We start from the raw sequence: 22,514 nt of genomic DNA on the forward strand, positions 1-22,514 counted from the left end.
GGATCGGACAGGAAGCATCCTGATCGAACAGGTCAGCCGATCGGCTAGCACCTTGCCAGCCGATCGGGCAGCCCACTCGATCGGATCTCCCAGCCGATCAGCTGACACTTTCCTCTTTTGGAAGCCTATAAATAGGGCTGTCATTGTCATACTTTCCACTTTTGGAAAGCTCTGACCGAACCGGCTATCTTCTCCACCTTTTCTCAGATTTCTCTCAACTCCGGTAAGTTTTCACTCTAAATCTTGTACGTTTTTTATCATTGCTAGATTCTACACCTTTCTATCTTTCAAAACTTTAATTCTAACCGTGAAATCACCAAGATCTAAGTGTTCTTGGATGATGTCATCATGGTGTTCTTGAAGAACATCAAACTTTGGCATCATTCAACCATGAATAGCTTAGATCTAACCGATTTCCACATAAACAAGTTAAGATCTATCATAGATCTAAACATTTCCATGGTGTGAAGGATTGAAAGAAGGAATTCCAACATCCTTTCAACTCTTTTACACTCAATGCCTTCAATCAATAGAAACGGAGCTTGAACCGGCTAACTAATCATTCAAATAGTTAAAAGGTTCAAGATTCGGGTTCTATGAACAAGGTTCACCGATTTCGGGTTAAACTTTAAACCGACATTCCAAACCGTTCACCGGCCGGACTTGGGTGATTCCTGTTCGAGCCAAGGGAACAGGTGGGAACGAAGGTTATCATAGTTCAACACGTTGTCAAAATACCTTGAAAGAATAACAAATAAACAAACAGCCAAGTGTTAGACGAAAGGCCGACCAGGTCAGAAATGCTGGCCGAACGGCTAGGCTGTTCGAACAGTCCAGCCGATCGGACATGCCAGCCGATCGACCGGGTCAGCCGATCGGCTAGCACAAGGTCCCACACTCCCAAACTTTGAAGAATAGTATTGACGAAGTAATGTTCAATCGAATGTGTCACTCGATGGGTAAACATTACTGCTCGGATCATGAGATACTATGCTTCAACACCTAATCGTTTTCGCAACTTGTTCGTAGTAGAGAATGTCAGCCGATCGAACAGACTGTCCGATCGAGTGACATTCAGTTGGGGACTAACATGAAGCTCCTAGCCGATCGAGTGAGCTAGCCGATCGAGTGAGCTAGCCGATCGAACGAACCGTTCGATCGAACGACTTGAAAAGGTAGGAACACTTCAGTGTTCTCAAATACTACAACAAAAACTTCCAAAGTTCAAATCCCCTAACACAAACACACCAGAGGAAGAAACAATCCACTCGAATAGTCCAGCCGATCGAGCCAGCCGGCCGATCGAACAGGACTGTCCAATCGGATATACAAGCCGATCGAACAGGCCGTCCAATCGAACTTGCCATTCGATCGACCAGCCCATTTGATCCATCCATACTTGTTTACTTTTCCGCGTTACTTATCGTTATGCTATCGAACTATTCAGGCTAATCTTACTCTCAGCGCTCCCTTCAATCCACAATCAATCACTGTGAGTATACTCGAGCCCTTTTTGCTTTAGCACTTTTGGGTGTTACATACCTTACCTATCAAAATCACAAACGAACACACTATACAAACTATTTGAACGCTAACCGATTGCATGTATTACATGATTAAATGTATGCTTGTTATTATGTTTACACGTGGAAAGTTGTCTACCTGCCTTAGCAACATAGTACTATAGTTTGGACTCAGCACCCGCTCACACGGGGGTTGTTAAGGACAATCTACTTGCATGATTTACGGTGGTGATCATGTATTGCGAACTGTCTCGGACAGTTAACCCGCAGTCACTGGTATTGATAGGCCCATGTCGATAATTTACATGCATCATTGCTATCTGTATACATGCTGGTTATGCGTAAACTATTCGAAACTCTATATGTTATTATCAAACTTGTATGCTCACCTTTACATTTTATGTATTGACTTTATGTTAACGTATGTGACAGGTGCTTAAGTGGCTAGGATGCTTAGACATGTGATGATGAAATCGAGGCTAGGAAGAGTCTAGAAACCAAGACAATTTATATTTATATGTTAAATCTGAGTTGTCGGAACATGTTTTTGTTTGAAGAATATCTATGCCTGTAATAACTAGATTTATCTTATGGGTCACGGTATGGGACGTGATATTTAAAACTATTTGGTAATAATAGTTGTTATGGAATTTCTTTGAACAATCTGTTTCGCTCAGTGCCGCGCCCCGATGATTCCGCCATCGGTTGGGGTATGACAGCTGTTGTTAAGACGACGCCAAGGGGAGTTTTTGAACTAGCCGAAGATGCTAGTGAAGTAGGCGATGAGGATATTAGAGAGGAAGAACAATTCTTTCAGGAGAATGATAGGTTAGTCTATACGGTAACCGATGATTCGCTCCCTATTACTCATGTTGATATAAATGATGATGAGCATGAAGATATAGTTGATGATGATCATGAAGATGTAAGCGATGATGATCGTGAAGAAGCTATGTTTGTAGACACTGATTTAGATGAAGCTGCGTTTGAAGACACTGATTTAGCTGATGACGATGTAGAAGAATTTGAAGATGAAGATGAAGATTACTTGGGTTGTTATTAATAGTATATATAAGGTAGAATTTAACGGTTCATGGTTTTTACTAATTTATATAGATTATGGAGGTTGTGAATGAGATTTACTCATTGTTATCTATAACCAAGCTAAATTATGATAGTTTTTTTTTTTTTTGGTGCAGAAATGCATGCAACCAGCGGTAGTAGTAGGGGTCGAGGTAGCAGTCATGACAGTACATACAACTACATCCTCAACAATATACACCATTTATATTCTTGTTGATTCTTAAGGTAATTTTATCAATTTATCTATGTTTATATTGGGGCCTCTTCCTCTAAAATGGTTACTTTCTGAGTTTCTGTTTATACTGCAAATTGGATTTATGGTGGATTTGATTAATTACGTTACTGACATGGTATCTTATTGATAATTGACAGTCTAGGCGGGTGGCGATCCTGTACTTTCTTACGATCTCTTGTTAAGCGTAAGGATGCTGCAATATTCTATTTTCTCTATGATCATGTAAAAATGTTGGATAATGCTTTTCGTTAACTATTTTATATCTTCAAGTCAACTGGATATTGAATCTTAAGTAATGATCTTTTATATAGTTGTTTTTCAGACCATTATCGTGTTTTACTTCTGTCATGGATGTTTGATTAAAGGCAAAACCATTAATATCTGTTGAGAAATTTGGTCTTAATCGATAGGTAAGTTTGTGTAGCTCAGCGGTGGTCCGATAATGATGACGGTGGTGGCGTTAATGGTGACGATGGCTGTTTGCAGACCTGGCAAACGGGTCGGGTTGGGTCAAAACGGGTTTGGGTCAAAACGGGTTCGCGTCGAAACGGTTCGATTCGAAACGGTTCGGGTCGAAATGGTTCAGTTCGAAATGGTACTGGTCGAAATGGACAGTGTCACGGCCCCCGACCCGGTTTTACCCGTTTCAGGAGCCGCGGGACAGAAACCCTGCGGTACTTTATTTATTGTGAGTTTTAGCAGCGGAAAATTTATTCACAGGATCGGCTAAGTTAAAACTTTTCCCGATTTATTTTTATTTCACAATTCGGGATAAAACCCCGATAATTTACAATAAGAAGATTTCATTAATAAAACATAATTCTTTATTTTATATTGAGCCACTATCTTAAGCTTGAAATGCTTCCCCCTGCATTTTTCCTGAATTACAGCAGATCACCTGGAACATGTTTGGAAAAGATTTTTGTCAGCGGGGAAATACTGAGTGAATTATTCTAGTTACTGAAAATGACACATTTATTATAATTTACAGTGGTAAGATCTTTTACAATGTTTCTGATATCAACCAATCTACCCACAGTACTTTACCACTCGACCCATTGGCCCATACGTCCAATGGTGTCTGTGATTATGGTCATATCACCCAATGGCTGCCCCAATGGTGAAGATTATCAAGTAATGTATACAATACCCCACATACCGGCTGTAATTTGGTGATTCACATAAACTTAATCACTGTAAGTTATAATTCTGAAAATAATTTGGAGTATTGTAAAATAGTTAACAGCTCACAAACGGTGAGAAAAGTTTATAAAAGAAGAATAACTCACATTGCAGATTTAGTACTGACAGAATATGATTTTATCTTTGTTTAACCTAATTTCATAATAAAGCACACAAAACAGGATTAGTGATCAATACAACAGTTACGATAACTTCCGAGATCAATTTCTCACAATGAATGACCAAGTGCAATACTTCAACTCATTTATCAAAATGACAAACGACAAAGTATAGTACTTCAACTCATTTATCGAATTATCGACAAACGACAAAGTACAATGCTTCAACTCATTTATCGGATTACCGACAAACGACAAAGCATAGCCCAATGTGGGCGGCACTTAGACATTCTTTGAATGTATTGATTCCGGAAACTGAATCGTAATAGCGATCGAGTAATTACCCTGTTCCGCGGCAGTGATTCGATATTTGTGTGTGTGTGTTGGACTGTTTCTGTGATAACTTGATCTACGTAACTCGGATTTACATCGTTCCAAAGACAGAATTCAAGTCCCAACCCCCTCTATTTATACCCGAAATTTGACACCGTCGCGTAGCGCGAGGGGTACCCCCTATAGGTGTCGCGCTACGCGAGTGGTAACCTATGTTTATAGGGTAGCTACGTGTGTAACTAGGCTTGCTGTGTTGACAGTTTCGTTAATTTCGAATTTTACACAGAGTTATGAGGATAACCGTTGGCTAGGGTTTATTCCCCCCTGAGTTTTAGGGGCCCTGATCCTGATTCTGATTGTTCTGGAAATTTTAGGGTTTGCGTAGAATCACTTGGGTGTCTCAATTAGGGTTTCCTTAATAGCTAATTACCATCCTAATTAGGGATTTTAGTGACAGTTGTTACATCCTCCCTACCTTAAGAAAAATCTCGTCCTCGAGATTTATTGGAATAAATGAGGATATTTGCGCTTCATTTCTGATTCCAGCTCCCAAGTGTATTCTGGTCCTCTTTTTGAATTCCATTTGACTTTGACCAATACCAGTCGTTTGTGTTTGAGAAACTTGGCTTTTCTATCTTCGATCTGTAGTGGTTTCTCTATAAACTTTAATTTTTCGTTCACCTCTATATCTTGAAGAGGTACTACCAGGGATTCGTCTGATAAACATTTCTTGAGATTGGATACATGAAATACATCATGTATTCCAGCTAGTTCTTCAGGTAGTTGTAAGCGATAAGCAACTGGTCCGATTCGTTGAATCACTGGAAATGGTCCAACATATCGGGGACTCAGTTTCCCTTTCTTACCGAATCTTACAACACCTTTCCAAGGAGATACTTTTAGTAGTACTTTGTCTCCTATTTGGAATTCAAGTGGTTTGCGACGATTGTCGGCATAGCTCTTCTGGCGATCTCTGGCTGTTTTCAGTCTTTCCTTGATTCGGGTTATCTTGTCTGTGGTTTCTTGTACGATTTCTGGACCTGATAATTGACTTTCTCCTATTTCTGCCCAACATACGGGTGTTCTGCACTTGCGTCCATATAGTGCCTCAAATGGAGCGGCTTCTATACTTGAATGGTAACTATTATTATAGGAGAATTCAATTAATGGTAAATGGTTATCCCAATTACCTCCAAAGTCAATTACACATGCTCGGAGCATGTCTTCCAGAGTTTGGATTGTCCTTTCACTTTGTCCGTCGGTCTGTGGATGATATGCAGTACTCAGGTTGAGTCGGGTTCCCATTGATTCTTGGAAACTTGTCCAAAATCGGGAAGTGAAATGACTATCTCTATCCGATACAATGGAGAGTGGGACTCCATGTAAGGATACTATTTCATCCACATACAACTTGGCTAACCTTTCCATGCTAAAGGTTTCTTTTATGGGTAGAAAATGAGCTGATTTGGTTAATCGGTCCACGATTACCCAAATCGCATCATTACCTTTTCTGGTTCTGGGTAACTTAGTAACAAAGTCCATTGTTATAAGTTCCCATTTCCATACAGGCATTTCTAACTGTTGTAGTAAACCTGAGGGTTTCTGATGTTCGGCTTTAACTTGTGAACAGGTTAGACACTTAGATACATATTCAGCTATATCCTTTTTCATTCCTATCCACCAGAAGTTCTTTCTTAAATCTTGGTACATCTTATTGTTTCCTGGGTGTACAGTATACCTAGATTTATGAGCTTCCTCTAAAATTTTCGATCTTAAATTTCCTTGTTTAGGTACCCAAATTCTGCTTTTGTGAAATTTTCAAATTCCATCATTTTCTTGTTCCAATTCTTTTAGGTAACCTTTCATTCCTTCGGCCTCGTCATTGATTGCCGTTTTCTGAATTTCCTTCACTTGTTCCCTTAAATCTATTTGTAGATTTATTCTAAGAGCACGGACTCGCTTTTGCTTTTCATGGAACTTACGAATTAAGGCATCTGCTACTACGTTGGCCTTTCCTTCGTGATATTGAATATCACAGTCGTAATCACTCAGGACTTCCATCCATCTTCTTTGTCTCATGTTTAACTCTTTTTGCCCGAATATATACCTTAAACTCTTATGATCCGTATAAACAGTAAACTTACTTCCATACAGATAATGTCTCCAAATCTTAAGGGCAAAAACTATGGCTCCTAGTTCTAAATCATGAGTCGTATAGTTTTCTTCGTGCTTTTTCAATTGTCTGGAGGCATACGCAATTACCTTTTTGCGTTGCATCAACACGCATCCATATCCTAATTTTGAAGCATCACAATATACTTCAAAATCTTCTGTTCCTTCTGGTAAGGCTAAGATTGGCGCATTGGTTAATTTCTGCTTTAAGATTCTAAAAGCTTCTTCTTGTTTTGGTCCCCATTCAAACTTAGTGGCTTTACAGGTCAGCTTAGTTAATGGTACGGCTATCTTGGAAAAATCCTTAATAAACCGTCTATAATAACCGGCTAAACCTATAAAACTTCTAATTTCCATTGCAGTTTGTGGAACCTTCCAGTTGGTAATTGCTTCGATCTTAGCAGGATCTACGTGAATACCTTCATGGTTCACCATATGGCCTAAGAATTGCACTTCTTGTAGCCAAAATTCACATTTTGAAAATTTAGCGTACAATTTTTCTTTTCTTAACAAAGTTAAGATTGCATGCAAGTGTTGACAATGCTCGTCTTGACTTTTGGAATAAATGAGTATATCGTCAATGAACACGATCACAAATTTATCCAAATATGGTTTACAGATTCTGTTCATCATGTCCATGAATGCAGCTGGGGCATTGGTTAATCCGAAGGGCATGACTGTAAACTCATAATGACCATACCTAGTTCTGAAAGCAGTTTTAGGTATGTCTTCCTCTTGTACCTTCAATTGATGATATCCAGATCTTAAGTCTATCTTAGAGAAATACCTAGCTCCTTGTAATTGATCGAAAAGATCGTCAATCCTAGGTAATGGGTATCGATTCTTAATTGTGACCTTATTCAACTCTCTATAATCAATACACATTCTCATTGATCCATCTTTCTTTTTCACAAATAACACTGGTGCACCCCAAGGGGATGAACTAGGTTGTATAAATCCTTTGCTTAGTAATTCATCTAATTGCTTTTTCAATTCTAGCATTTCGGTAGGAGCTAATCGATAAGGTGCCTTGGCTATCGGTGTAGTTCCTGGAATTAGATGAATCCTAAATTCTACCTCTCTGTCTGGTGGTAATCCAGGTAAATCTTCTGGAAATACATCTGGGTATTCTGAGACTACAGGAATTTCCTTGAGTTCTTTACCTTTAGCACAAATGATTACGGAAATCATATATACTATTCCTTGGTTTCGTTCATAATTAGCAACTTTCATTACTGATATAAACTTTAATGGCTTCCTAGGTTTATCTCCTGAAATCTTAATTACCTCTCCAGTAGGTGCTTGAATTTCTATAGAATTTCTATCACATATGATTTGAGCATGGTTGGCTATTAACCAATCCATTCCTAACACAACATCAAACTCAGCTAATTTCATAGGTAATAGGTTTGCAACAAACTTATGACCTGAAAGTCCTATTTCTACTTTTTGCAAAACCTGATTGATTTTAACTGAATTCCCATCTGCAGTTTCGATTGTAAAAATCTGCCTAACGGTAGTTAATGGTAACTTAAGAGCTTGACAAAATGAAGTATTTATAAAACTTTGGTTTGCACCAGAGTCAAATAATACTTTTGCATAGACGTTGTGAACTAAAAACGTACCGGCTATCACATCCGGAATGAGCTCGGCTATTTGAGTAGTTAACTGGAAAGCTCTGGCATTTTTCTTAACAGTTCCTTCAACGGGTTTGCCTTTGTTATCAGTGATTTTGTTCAGTTTAGGACATTCGGTTTTGTAATGTCCGGTTTCTCCACAGTGAAAGCAGGTTACAGTTTTCTTCTTACAGTTCTCTTCACTATGGCCCACAGATTTGCAGAAGTTACAAATTGCATTGCATTTTCCAAAATGTTTTCTTTTGCAATTTCTGCAAAATGGCGGGATGGAAGATTGTCTGGCTCCTTTCTTCTTGAAATTACTACTATTACCTACCCTAATTCATTGGGTAATTTTCTGAGCCAATTCTTTCTTCCTATCTTCATCTCTTGTGCGTATCAGTTCGTCGGTAAGGGTGTTAGCTAATTCTACTGCATCGTCAATAGTACGAGGTCTCGCAGCCTTAACGATATTGCGAATTTCGCTAATTAATCCCCAAATATATCGAGAAATGAGTACTGGTTCTGGCGAAGCCAGGTTAGGTACCACTCTCGCATATTCGAAGAATGTTGAAGTATAACCACGACAATCTACCCCGGTCATTCGATGATTTAGGAACTTATTTGCCATTTGTTCCTTCTCATACTCAGGACAGAATTTTCTTTCAACAAGATTCTTAAATTCTTCCCAGGTCATAGCATAAGCCACTCGTCTTCCTTTTGCCTGCAGCACTGTGTTCCACCATTCTAGTGCTCCATCCTTAAACAGATTTGAGGCATACATGACTTGATCTTCTTCAGCACATTTACTTATTGCAATTACTGCTTCGGTTTTCTCTAACCATCGCAGTGTTGCAGTTGCTCCTTCGTTGCCTGCAAATTCAGCGGGTTTACAAGCAAGAAATTCTTTGAAAGTGCAACCAGGCGTTGCAGCTTTTCGTTTCTTAGGGCGCGGCGTGTGCTGAGATTCATTGTCATGATTTATATGATCATTGCCCCCGTTTATACTGTTACTGAAATTATCTTCGATGGTATGTTTACTAGGAACAATATGTTGTGGATCGTTTGGATTTTTCATAGCAGCAACGAACATTGGAATTGCATTAGCTATTCCTTGGGCAACCATATTTTCAATATCTTGTTTGGTCATATATTGATCTTCTGGGTGTTGCTCCGATTGATTAACTTCATTTACTGGTTCGTTATTATTTGCCATCTGATGATAATTTATTATAAGTAATTAGCAATTAGCAATAAATAATTCAAACAATTTAAAGCACATAAAGTCAAAATTATCGATTTTTCGATTCTATTTCATATCAGTATAGTATGCATCAATACACACCGATATTTTACAAGGTTTTATTTGTTATGTTACAACTGGTTTCGCTATTTACTTTTACTATTATACAAAGATAATTTCACCATCCTCCTACTTATTATCCTAAAAACGAAGTTCCCTCTCGTCATACTTCCAGGCAATCTGTCCCCCTATCTCCCTAATTCTATTCCCTGCATCCATCAACTCCTCACCGAAATGGCGAAGTTCAGCCAGGTTTTCATTGCTCATTGGTGGATTAGGTAGGGGTTCTGGGTCGAACTGTGGAAGAAATGAGTAAGCGTTATTGACAATATTTTGGAATTGCCAATCGTTGGTCCACCATTCTTCTATTTCTATAGGTTGGTTATGGATTATTGGTTCAGTGATGGTTGGTGCAAAATTCATAGGGATTGGGTTTTCGATAGGATAGGTAAAAATACCCGGACTAGCAGGTTGCATGGTCTCACATTTTTCCAGTAAAATATCTATCTGATCCTGAAAGGTAATTTTCTTATTTTGATTAGAGCTCTCTCCGAATTCTACCTGAGTTGGTCTAGAACCTTACCCTATTTCTATTTCTATTTCTTGAGAATACTGATCAAACTGTTTCTCCATTTGCCTAGATTCGTCATTGGCTTCAGTTTCCTGTTCTTGCGGTTTAGGGTTTTCCTGGATTATAATTGCTTTTCCTTTGTCTAAAGGTTTACTAGTTTTAGGGGTTTTTGTAACTGACTTTTTCTTACGTATACGGCTTCCCCATACATAATTTTTCTTTGGCTTCCTTTTTGGTTTGGTCACTGGTGGAGTAGGAGATTTTATAGGTTGGTCCATATCAGCAATATATCCCGTAAATTCATGAGAAACTTCTATATTCACTGGGTACAGATTGAGGTTCTGAAAAGCTTCAGATATCTCGTTCATACTGTGTAGCATATATGCAAAATGCACAAAATATCAAGTTAAAACTTTGGAACAAAGTTTAACAAATAACATGAAAGTTTTATTGCACACTATTTGTACAAAATACATGGGAACATACTCAGATTTATTTTACTAAATTTTATTTATTTACTTATTGGGAAGTGCTGCTTGCTAAATTTAGGGTTTCTAGAAATTTGCATGTTCTGCCACAGTGGCTAGCATATACAAATTTGCCTATTTTTCATCGAGTTTATCTTTCCAAGGTGATTTCTTAAGTAACTCCCGGTTTTCCTTTTTAATTTTCTTTTCTCTGATTTGCTCCTTACTTTTCTTAATAATCATACTCCTTTTTCTAGGAGAAAGCGGATTTTCATAATTCGCTTTTTGCACAAATATTCCTTCTTCAGGAATTGTAGGGAGCTTTGAAAATTTAGTTTTGGACGAACTTCCTTCTTCATAAATTGATCTATCTAATTTAAGATAGATATCTTGCAACTTTTGTTTACCCATACTGTAACTAACAAATAATCAGTTAAAAGCACATAAACACATAATCATAATAATAGTAATCAGGAAAATTAAGTATCGTTTAAATACTTAATTAGCTTAACTTAGTGGCTCTGATACCACCTTGTTTCTGTCACGGCCCCCGACCCGGTTTTACCCGTTTCAGGAGCCGCGGGACAGAAACCCTGCGGTACTTTATTTATTGTGAGTTTTAGCAGCGGAAAATTTATTCACATGATCGGCTAAGTTAAAACTTTTCCCGATTTATTTTTATTTCACAATTCGGGATAAAACCCCGATAATTTACAATAACAAGATTTCATTAATAAAACATAATTCTTTATTTTATATTGAGCCACTATCTTAAGCTTGAAATGCTTCCCCCTGCATTTTTCCTGAATTACAGCAGATCACCTGGAACATGTTTGGAAAAGATTTTTGTCAGCGGGGAAATACTGAGTGAATTATTCTAGTTACTGAAAATGACACAATTATTATAATTTACAGTGGTAAGATCTTTTACAATGGTTCTGATATCAACCAATCTACCCACAGTACTTCACCACTCGACCCATTGGCCCATACGTCCAATGGTGTCTGTGATTATGGTCATATCACCCAATGGCTACCCCAATGGTGAAGATTATCAAGTAATGTATACAATACCCCACATACCGGCTGTAATTTGGTGATTCACATAAACTTAATCACTGTAAGTTATAATTCTAAAAATAATTTGGAGTATTGTAAAATAGTTAACAGCTCACAAACGGTGAGAAAAGTTTATAAAAGAAGAATAACTCACATTGCAGATTTAGTACTGACAGAATATGATTTTATCTTTGTTTAACCTAATTTCATAATAAAGCACACAAAACAGGATTAGTGATCAATACAGCAGTTACGATAACTTCCGAGATCAATTTCTCACAATGAATGACCAAGTGCAATACTTCAACTCATTTATCAAAATGACAAACGACAAAGTATAGTACTTCAACTCATTTATCGAATTATCGACAAACGACAAAGTACAATGCTTCAACTCATTTATCGGATTACCGACAAACGACAAAGCATAGCCCAATGTGGGTGGCACTTAGACATTCTTTGAATGTATTGATTCCGGAAACTGAATCGTAATAGCGATCGAGTAATTACCCTGTTCCGCGGCAGTGATTCGATATTTGTGTGTGTGTGTTGGACTGTTTCTGTGATAACTTGATCTACGTAACTCGGATTTACGTCGTTCCAAAGACAGAATTCAAGTCCCAACCCCCTCTATTTATACCCGAAATTTGACACCGTCGCGTAGCGCGAGGGGTACCCCCTATAGGTGTCGCGCTACGCGAGTGGTAACCTATGTTCATAGGGTAGCTACGTGTGTAACTAGGCTTGCTGTGTTGACAGTTTCGTTAATTTCGAATTTTACACAGAGTTATGAGGATAATCGTTGGCTAGGGTTTATCCCCCCCTGAGTTTTAGGGGCCCTGATCCTGATTCTGATTGTTCTGGAAATTTTAGGGTTTGCGTAGAATCACTTGGGTGTCTCAATTAGGGTTTCCTTAATAGCTAATTACCATCCTAATTAGGGATTTTAGTGACAGTTGTTACAGACAGTAGAGCCAATACGCATGCCGACCGTGACAGTGATGTTGAGGTCATGGTTATCGCCAAGTTGAGACCCGATTTAGTATGCAATTGGCACCTTTTGAATACGAACAGTAGAACCAATACGCATGCCTACCATGCCACTCGCGCAACGTGCAACGATGAAAAACCCTAGTTTTCTTAAAAAGTCAGTCTTCTTCTGGTAAAAAAAAAAGTGTAGTTACAACTTTTCCATAGCTCATTTAGGCTTTCAGGTTATGGATTTGTTGTTAATACTATTGATTATAGAGGCATATAAACCTTAAAAGAAAGCTTACGCCAAACAGATGTCGTTTTTATTCTGATTTACAGGTGGGGTTGGGCTGGGGTTTGGGGAAGTAACTGGAGGTCCTCTAATACCATTGGTCACCAGCTGGTTAAATCTGCTGCTGGTCAGGCGAAGACTCACAAAGGGATTGCTGGGCAAAATAAGAAAAGCAGATCTCCATGAAACTGCTCATGTTATTTACTGGCTATTTGGAAGCTAGCTGGGTTCCGAAACAGGCGTGTTGCGTCGTCTTTTATGTCCACTCGTGCGTCGTCTTTTAAAAATGTGTTAGAAGGATGCTTTTATGTTTAAGCATCATCAATTTAAAAATTGTTAAGTACTTAAGTATAATTATTATTTAGTGATTTTTTAATAACAAACGCATCGCATACGTGATGCGCGCGCATCACGCATCAGGTTTTGGAGCCAAAACGCATCGGAGCGCATCGTGCATTTTAAAACCAAGCTGCAGAATTCGAACCTGGATGTGAATAATACGAACTGAGATCTTGATATTTATTATGAATACCGCAGAATTCGAACCTGGATATGAATAATCCGCCCCTGATAACAGCAGCCTGAATAAACAACCCTTCAGCATTATGGTCCAAACTATTAACTTTTGCTGGAATTTTAAAATCGGCAGCTGCTTTTACCAGTATACCCCTACAAATAGGAAGTAAATTCTGCAATAAAACACTTCCCAAGAAACAGGAAGTAAATTCTGCAATAAAACACTTCCCCAGCAAGTTACCAAACAAACCGCCCAATGAAACCAACAATAAGTTTTACACAACAGCAGCCAAATAACACGAATACGGACCACACTAAGCACCACATTAGGTGTCCCTCTCATGACAGAAGAAAAACATATTATTTTTGTTCATTAAATGCTTATTTTGATGTATAGGAGAAGACATTGAAGCGGCGTGCTACATTTGGTGAGTTCTGGTTGCAAACACATGCAAAGAAAGGGTCGAGACCCCTAGATAAATTGGTTAGGAGTAGCAGGTCAATTGAGAATGGTTCGGGAGAAGACGATGAGGTGGAAGACACCATTCAGCAGCAAAATGTGACTTGGGTTGACACGAGGGCGAGTGAAGCTTATGTAAGTCTTATTCTTTTGTAAATATATGTTTCTAGCACTTACTAACATGGTTTGAAAAAACGGTCGAGGCGTACGCCTTGAGGCGGAACGACAAGAAAACGTACTTGATATTAGTTGTAGACTTGATATTAGTTGTAGACTGTTTGTTAAATCATATGCTTAGTATTGAAATTAGAACCTGTTTACTGCTGTTATGAAATCATATTGCTGCTGACCTGCTGTTAATTAGAATCGGATTAAAATTAAAATCCGTTAATGTGAATCTCTTTGTTGAATCAGATGCTTAGTTCAGATTTTAATGCTGTATAGAATCTCTTTGCTGCTGTTAATGGCTCTATTAAGCTGAAATGTTATATAGAATCTGTTTGACTGTTTAATTTGTTTAATGGCTGTTATTTAACCCGTTTAAACTGCCGTATTTTTTTATTATAATATATATATATTTTGCTGCTGTTATGAAATCTATATTGCTGCTGACCTGCTGTTAATTAGAATCGGATTAAAATTTAAATCCGTTAATGAGAATCTCTTTGTTGAATCAGATGCTTAGTTAAGATTTTAATGCTTTATAGAATCTGTTTGCTACTGTTAATGGCTCTATTAAGTGGTAATGTTATATAGAATATGTTTGACTGTTTAAGTTGTTTAATGACTATTATTTAGCCTGTTTAAACTGCCGTATTTTTATTATAATATATATATGTGTGTGTATAATTTATATATTTATTTATTAATACCGCCTCGGCCTTATGCCTCGTTTCGCCTCGAGGCTTACGCCTCGTGAGGCGAAGGGAAAACGCCTTGAAACTCGTTTCCGTCCTTTTAAACCTTGCTTACTAATACAATTATAAAATTTAAAGTAGTAATTGTTCTATGTTTTTGTCACACCCCGACCACGTAAAACAACAAAACGTGGCGGAATCGTCGGGGAGTGTTGTAACAGAATCATTGTTTCATAACACATGGAAAATTGAAATGTTTTTTTATTGAATTAAATGAGTTACAATGTCTTAACAATAAAGAAACATAACAAAATTAACTAGTCTTGCATCTTTTAATGTCACTAAGGCCTCGTCCAATCCTATGTGAGCATGCATCAATATCATCATCAAATATCATCAACTATTGTACCTGAAACACATGTGAAAGTACGTCAGCATAAAAATGCCGGTGAGTACATAGGTTTTATGAAAAATAGGATTCATGACTTAGGTTTAAGAAAATGTTTAACAAAAACTTGTCATGAATCCAGTTTAAGTGTTTGCTTTTATAAAACGTTTGAAAATCGATGATAGATATGTATAGTTAAAAAGAATGATGTAAGGTTAAATGAATAATCAAGTAAAAATGAGTTTGTATAAAACAAATTGTTTTGTAAAACAATGTCTTGTGAAAAATATGTTATTTATGTAAAAATGTATAAGTCCAAATTGAATGATTTAAATAACGCTACGACATGTAATATAATACAAGCACTTATATATAGGAAGTACCAGTGGCGTATCCACCATGCTTGTATCATATTACACACATCTCGTTACTTAAATCACTTACCCAAATAAACCACCAATGTAAATTGCCCATGTCTAAACCATTTGTCAAATGTCTATGTCAAATGTCAATCAAGTAATGTGTAAATAAAATGTCATGTATGGCAAGTGAAATATGTATCAACTAAACCATAGGTAAAAATGCACAAACAATGTACTAAGTATGCGACAAATGGGCATACATAGCAGGTGATGTAAAATGTACTAAGTATGATGAACATACAAAGCATAAAATGTCATGTAAAATGATGTACTAAGTATGCACACAATGGGCATACATAGCATGTGATGTAAAATGTACTAAGTATGATGAACATACGTAGCATGAAATGTCATGTAAAACGATGTACTAAGTATGCACACGATGGGCATACATAGCATGTGATGTAAAATGTACTAAGTATGATGAACATACATAGCATGAAATGTTATGTAAAACGATGTGCTAGCATGTTAAGTAAACATACATAGCAAAAACACAATGAAATCATGTACTAATAGTGTACTAATGAACATAGCAAGTATATGATGTAAAAACAATGGAAATCACGAAAGTAACAAGTAGGCACATGTGTTTCACCCCAAAACGTTTGAAAAACAGTAAAAGAGGGGTATATGTACTCACTTGAGGGTGCTTAGAAGTCTTGAACAACAACCAAGCAAAGCTAGAGGGATCACGGAATCAAACGGCACCCTATATAGATAACTACATAAATAACCGGACCTAAATCGGGGGGTTGGATAGTATGAGGTTTCGTAAACCAAATGAGTATTGGAACTCATATGATATGGTTAAACAAAGCCCACATACTAAAATGAAACCTAACCTAAGTGCTTACGACCCATTAAGACCCGTGTAGGTAGCTTATGCTACTTTAACGCGTCGTTTGCGTAAAATGCGTTCGGAATGCCTAACTAGTCCTATGACAAGCAAGATATGCCTTAACATGTTTAATACTGTTGCCAAAACAGTTTATATGTCAAAAGTTATGTTACATAGGCTTAAAATGAATTTTAGCGTAAAAGGGCATTTTGGTAATTTACCTAAGGCATAAGAATTACTTATCATACAACTACTTAAACGACGTGAGCATAAGGTATAACCTCGGAAGGTTATTCCCTATACAACTATGGTCACCTAAAGTGTTTGGTCGGATCCTAATGATCGACCAAATGGGTCGGGTTCGAAAGTATAAGCGATTGATTAGATCGCTTACCTTTACGACCCTAAACAAGCACAATTCTAAAAGCGACGAGCTAAACATGCTAGAACATGTTTAGTAAAGTTAGAAAACAGGTTTGGTATCAAAACAAACGGTTTTGATACCCTAGAGTAGTTTGGTTACAAAATACGCGAGGAAACGCATTTTGGTAGAAACTGCGACTCGTCACTGAGCCTAGATAACGTGGTAATCAGTGGGTATAGTCACTAGGGACTATAACCATCGTGATTACGCTCACGTTATGAAGTTCAAACGAACTTTGCGTTGACCACAAACTGGTCAATGCAGAAAGTCAAACGCAGTTTGACTTTAACGCTAAAACGGACGAAAAACGCGAAAGAATACTTACAGAAGGTCCCTGCAAGATTTGAACCCGATTCTCTCTCAGGTAGGAAGCATATACTTCCACTTAGAGAGCTTGAAACAGATTCAAATGTGAGGAAGAAATGAAATGGGTTGGGTTTATATAGGCATGGCATGGCACAACCGTTAGGATCGTTCATCGCGAAACGTGCTTCGATCTCGGCCGTACACATGGGCCCATTGTTTTGGGAAACCTTGGGCACCCATAGATTCAGCCCGTGGATTGAAAATACCATTTGCAAATGGTTTTGAAGTGATTAACAGCTGTAAACAGCTGTTTGCAACAAAAATGAAGGTCTGGGAAGGCCACGCGGCCCGCGTCAGGATACACACAAAACTCAGGCGGGCCGCCTGGGCTTGTCTGATCAGCACAAACTTTCAGAAATGACAGTTTTAGTCCCTGTTGCATATTTAAGCCATTTCCAACACTTCTAAGGCCCGTAAAGCCAATTTTAAGGCCCTAAAATGATGCCTAAACATTGTGGACATGAAACATGCCCAGAAATATGCCGGAGGTTGGTTCATTTGGCCGTACGATCACGATGTTCGCTTAATTACGACGGAATGCGCATAAGCGCGAAAGACGATCCAAATTGCGCGACGAATGGATTTTTCTCATGCCAAACACTAAAATAAAATATTTTAATGCTTACATAAATTTTTGGAAGTCCGGAAGTATTCAGAACGTAAAATATGCGCGAAAATGCAAACTTATGCACTTTTTGACGCTTTTAGTCCCTGAATGAGTATAAAGTTTATTTTTGCGCACCAAACACCTCAAAGCCTATTTCTAAGCTATGTAAAGGATATTTTGGGCATATTTAACTTATGATCAAGTTCCGGAAGGTCTGTTACAGTACAAATTGACATACTTTCGCAGTTTGTCGAATTTAGTCCCTGTAAGCGAATAAACTTGATTTCGGCATACCAAACCATCCAAAACTTATTTCTAAGTTATGTAAGGGTTATTAAAGTTATGTTAAGCCTATTTCACTATTCCGGAGTGTTTGTTGCATTAAACTGGTTATATTTACGCATCAGATCGCGTATAACCTTCCAGAAAGCGATTTAAAGCCCGAAATCGAACAAGAATTAATATGTGCAAACGATACACATATTTATACAAATCCCAAGTATGAAATACAATATTTCATTGATTTGGTATTTGTTTGATGGTTGAAGTGACACAGGTGTCACAGTTTTTATCGCAGAGCACATATGATAAATATGTTGTTGATAAATATGGAGAGGATACTAGCTTACCCCCTGAATTTGATATGGAATTGTGGTCACAAACGGTCGGTGGAAATAAAAAGGGTAGATTGTATGGCATTGGCAACATTGCTGACTCGCATAACGTGATTCCGGGAGCATCGTCAATGCCGATTACCCATAGTTCAAATCAGCAAGAGAGAAGTGACAGTGACGAGGTTCGTAATACTTTAGTAAAAAAAACTACATTTTTATGTGATAAAAGACTAATAGTAGGTTATTTAAATATATCAGCTTATATTGAGTTAAGTTTGTTTGTAATGTGCTATTACATCCCTCATTTAGATGTAATGAACTTCATATAATGTGTCACGTTATAAGGCGTGATAATGGATTTTAATGGGTCATTTTTGCTTTGGATGTTTTAGGTGCAACGTTTGAAGGAAAAAATTGCGGAGTTGGAACAAGATAAGATAGAGAAGCATGCGGTGATGGAGAAAATCGAAGAAAGTGCGAGGTTGTACGCCGAAATGAATGAGAGAATTCAATTGTTGTCACAAAACCCGCCACCAACTTAGATATGTTGAACTTTATTGTATTTCTTCTGGATCTTTATCGTTGCTTTGGGTTAATTTAGGTCTTTATTGTTGCGTTGGGATAACTTGGATCTTTATGATGTTACTTTTGTTATGTTTGAAACTTTGAGTTATTCTATTTGGTTTTAAGTTTTTAATCTTTGGTATAGTTTTTTATGTTTATGGAGATTTGATTATAATGTTTAGTGGCAAAAAGTAGTATACAATTGGAAAATTGAAGACCAAATGTGTAGCTAAATCAGCTTCAAAAACCTTGCAAAACTCATAGCTATACTCATAGCAAAATTGAAACGAAATTCGTAGCTAAATTCGGTAACAAAATGAGTAGCAAAAGATAGCAAATTTCCGTAGCCAATCCCTAGCATATATGTAGCAAATTTCATAGCTAAATTGCAACAATTCCGTCGCAAAAATAGTAGCAAAGTCGTAGCAAATTGTCAGCGCCAAAGCGTAGCTAGCATCCATAGCGAAAACAGCTCCGTAGCTAATAATCCGTAGCCAAGAAATGGTAGCAAAGTTCCGTAACTAAAAAACCATAGCTAAAATCCATAGCAAAAAGACTCCGTAGCTAATAATCTGTAGCAAAAAAATGGTAGCAAAGTTTCGTAGCTAAAAAACCATAGCAAACTTTTTCGTAGCGAATCTGTAGCTAAAATAGCGACGTCACTTTTTGTAGCTAAACCCGTCGCAAATATAATTTTTCGTAGCAAAAGTTCGTAGCAAATATATTCGCGACGAGACTTGTAGCTACGGACCAAATCCGTGGCAAATCCGTAGCAAAATGGGTGTTAGCTACGGATTTGCTACGGATTTGACCGTAGCAAATACCTATTTTTGTAGTAGTGATTCTCTTTGTAAGCATTTGGTTAGTTATCTTGCATCCCGCAATCTGGCCGTCAAGAATCACTGGTCTTGCTGAGTAAATAGTTCAAGTTTGAAGTTTGAACACATCAAGGTGTCGACAATCACAATTGTCAAAAATTCACTCCATGACAGGCCTAAACATCGTCATGACTGAATAATAACATCTATTTATTATATGTCACTTGTCTCGCTTTAAGCGACATAACATGCAATGTTATCAACCCCTTTTACTTTTGACTTAGGGGGAATGAGCTCCGAAGGATTGTGTATCATTGTCCCAACCAATCACAATCCACCATGTCAAATTCCTTACAAATTCCCTTACGCCACAAAACCTTGGCAGTGCGCTACCCTTGCCTTAACATGTACTCTTGAACTTTTATATAAATAAAGTCAAATGTAACTAAAATTTAAACTTCACTAAAAAAAATCATAGTTCAAACTACACAAACCGAAATAAACAATACGATAAAAACTGAAATAAAAAAAATAAAACTACAAATCCGGTAAATTGGCTCATTGGCCAACCATATTTTTCCGCAAGTTCTCATTTGTAGGCTATAAAGATTTTTGCACTTCGTGGTCAAGATGGTTGTGTGTCTTGATATATGTCTCAAAATCACTGTCCCTCGCCGCTTGGTTTATCTTTGGATTTGGAGTGGATATAAGAATGGGTGTGATTTAAAATGAGATTGAAAGATTAATACATGTAGATTTTGAAATTGTTTTTTTAAGGGACATTTACATATATCCCCTTATTAAGATCATTTATTACATATTTACCCAACCCTTAAAATCAATTACATATTTCCTCTTCCTAAAATATACATATTACATATTTCCCCTCCCTAAAACATACATATTACATATTTACCCATTTCATTAAAATTACACTTATTAATTCCTACTATACCCTTAATGAACTTGTAATTAATATTATAATTAATACATAATTAAAATTTTAGTCGTAAAATTAATGTTACTTAATCATTATTATCAAGGGATAATTACTTTACATTAACAACAGATTAATGTTTCATATTTTCTTTTGAAATCAAATACCTGCACAAAAATCATACCAAACTAGATATATCCAACATTCAAACATCTACCAAACCAAAACCACTGCACATAAATCCTAACATAATCTACCCGTACCAAACCAAAACTACTGCACATAAATCCTAACATATTCATCAGATAGTCTTCAATCCTCTTCTAGATCGCTGGCTTCGTCAGAGAAACTTTCAGGTTTCATTGAGCAATTGAGACCGGTTTGAGAGGAGAACTGAACATAGCTTGTACAAGATGTCAAGATCTCTTTTCCAGCAAACGGTGGTGACGAAAATGTAAAGTGTTGTCGGGAGCTCCGAATATTGAACTGACTGGTTAATAAGGATCCATAACATGAATATTAAACATATTGTTATTAAAATCCGTAATCTAAATATTTGTTAAGTGAAAAACGAACAAGGTTACAACCTGAAATTGATGAACGAAGTTGGCGTAATCGCCAGTCAACGAAGATAGTATGAATCGCTGGTGAATGATGGTTAGATTCACCGGTGAACGAAGATGGTTAGATTCACCGGTGAATGAAGATGGTTGAATTCGTTGGTGCTGATAAATTGGCTTCTTCTAGCTTTAGTTTTATGTGGAATCTGGATTTTTTAACGGGGAGAAAGGGTCGTGATATTGTGGATAGGTTTCATCATTTAAAAGGGTATATGTGTCAATTCACTAAAAGAGGGGATATATGTAATATAAGTTTTGGGTTGGGTATATATGTAATTAGGTATTTTAATAAGGGGATATATGTAATTATCCCTTTTTTTGGAATGCACAAAGGTCAAAAGTGCGGTCTCTTTGACCTCATAAACAACAATAGCGCACGGATTAGACTACCCGGATATTTAACCCGTCAAACCTACCTTTGTGGGTGAGGACGGTGTTGTGGCACAGCTTAAATAAGGCTGTTTAATTTTAATCCAACCTTTAGACACATAAGGTTATATTTAAAAAAAAAAAATATTATATACATCGTTTTAATTAAAATTTGTTAGTGCCTTAATTTAGTTAATTGTACTTTACTATCACTATCAACCTAGCATTTTTTAATTATCGAGTTAGGTCTTGAAACTAATTTTGTTAGTGCTCTAATTTAGTTAATTGTACTTTACTATCACTATCAACCTATCCTTTTTCAATTATCGGGCATAGGCCTTGAAACTAATTAGTTGTTAACTGAGAATAGGCTTGAAATTTATAATATTTGTTATAGGCATTTCACATTATGAATTATCGCTGTAAGTGTAATTTATATAATACTAGGTTATAACCTCGTGTATTACACGGGTTAAATAAATGAATTTTATATACCAAATAATAAAACATTATCTTTTTAAAAGCATCTTTTATTGCACGGTTTGAATAAATGTAATTTTATATACTAAATAATAAAATAAGTTATATCTATAAGAACCATATGTATTGTACGGGTTGAATAAATGTAATATTATATATCAAATAATAAAAAATATATCTTTAAAACCATTGTATTACACGGGTTGATTTAAATACAAAAGGATATAAATTCTAAGCATCATGAGATATGATAGACATCAAATAACTAAAAAATAAAACTGAAATAACATTTTTTTGTTTTTGT

General features: G+C 36.9%; 2 long non-coding RNA genes across 2 annotated transcripts; one reads left to right on the plus strand and one right to left on the minus strand.

The window, feature by feature from the left end:
• Positions 1-18,569: 18,569 nt before the first annotated feature.
• On the plus strand, positions 18,570-18,913 carry LOC110902847. The gene is made up of 2 exons (XR_004877230.1): positions 18,570-18,604; positions 18,815-18,913. It is a non-coding gene; the product is annotated as an uncharacterized LOC110902847 (long non-coding RNA).
• A 1,944-nt stretch (positions 18,914-20,857) lies between these two features.
• On the minus strand, positions 20,858-21,566 carry LOC110902846. Its single transcript, XR_002571456.2, has 2 exons — positions 21,329-21,566; positions 20,858-21,231 (listed from the first exon to the last, which is right to left on the minus strand). It is a non-coding gene; the product is annotated as an uncharacterized LOC110902846 (long non-coding RNA).
• Positions 21,567-22,514: the final 948 nt, after the last annotated feature.

Source organism: Helianthus annuus, chromosome 13, assembly GCF_002127325.2.
Source record: "Helianthus annuus cultivar XRQ/B chromosome 13, HanXRQr2.0-SUNRISE, whole genome shotgun sequence".
Taxonomy (NCBI): Eukaryota; Viridiplantae; Streptophyta; class Magnoliopsida; order Asterales; family Asteraceae; genus Helianthus; species Helianthus annuus.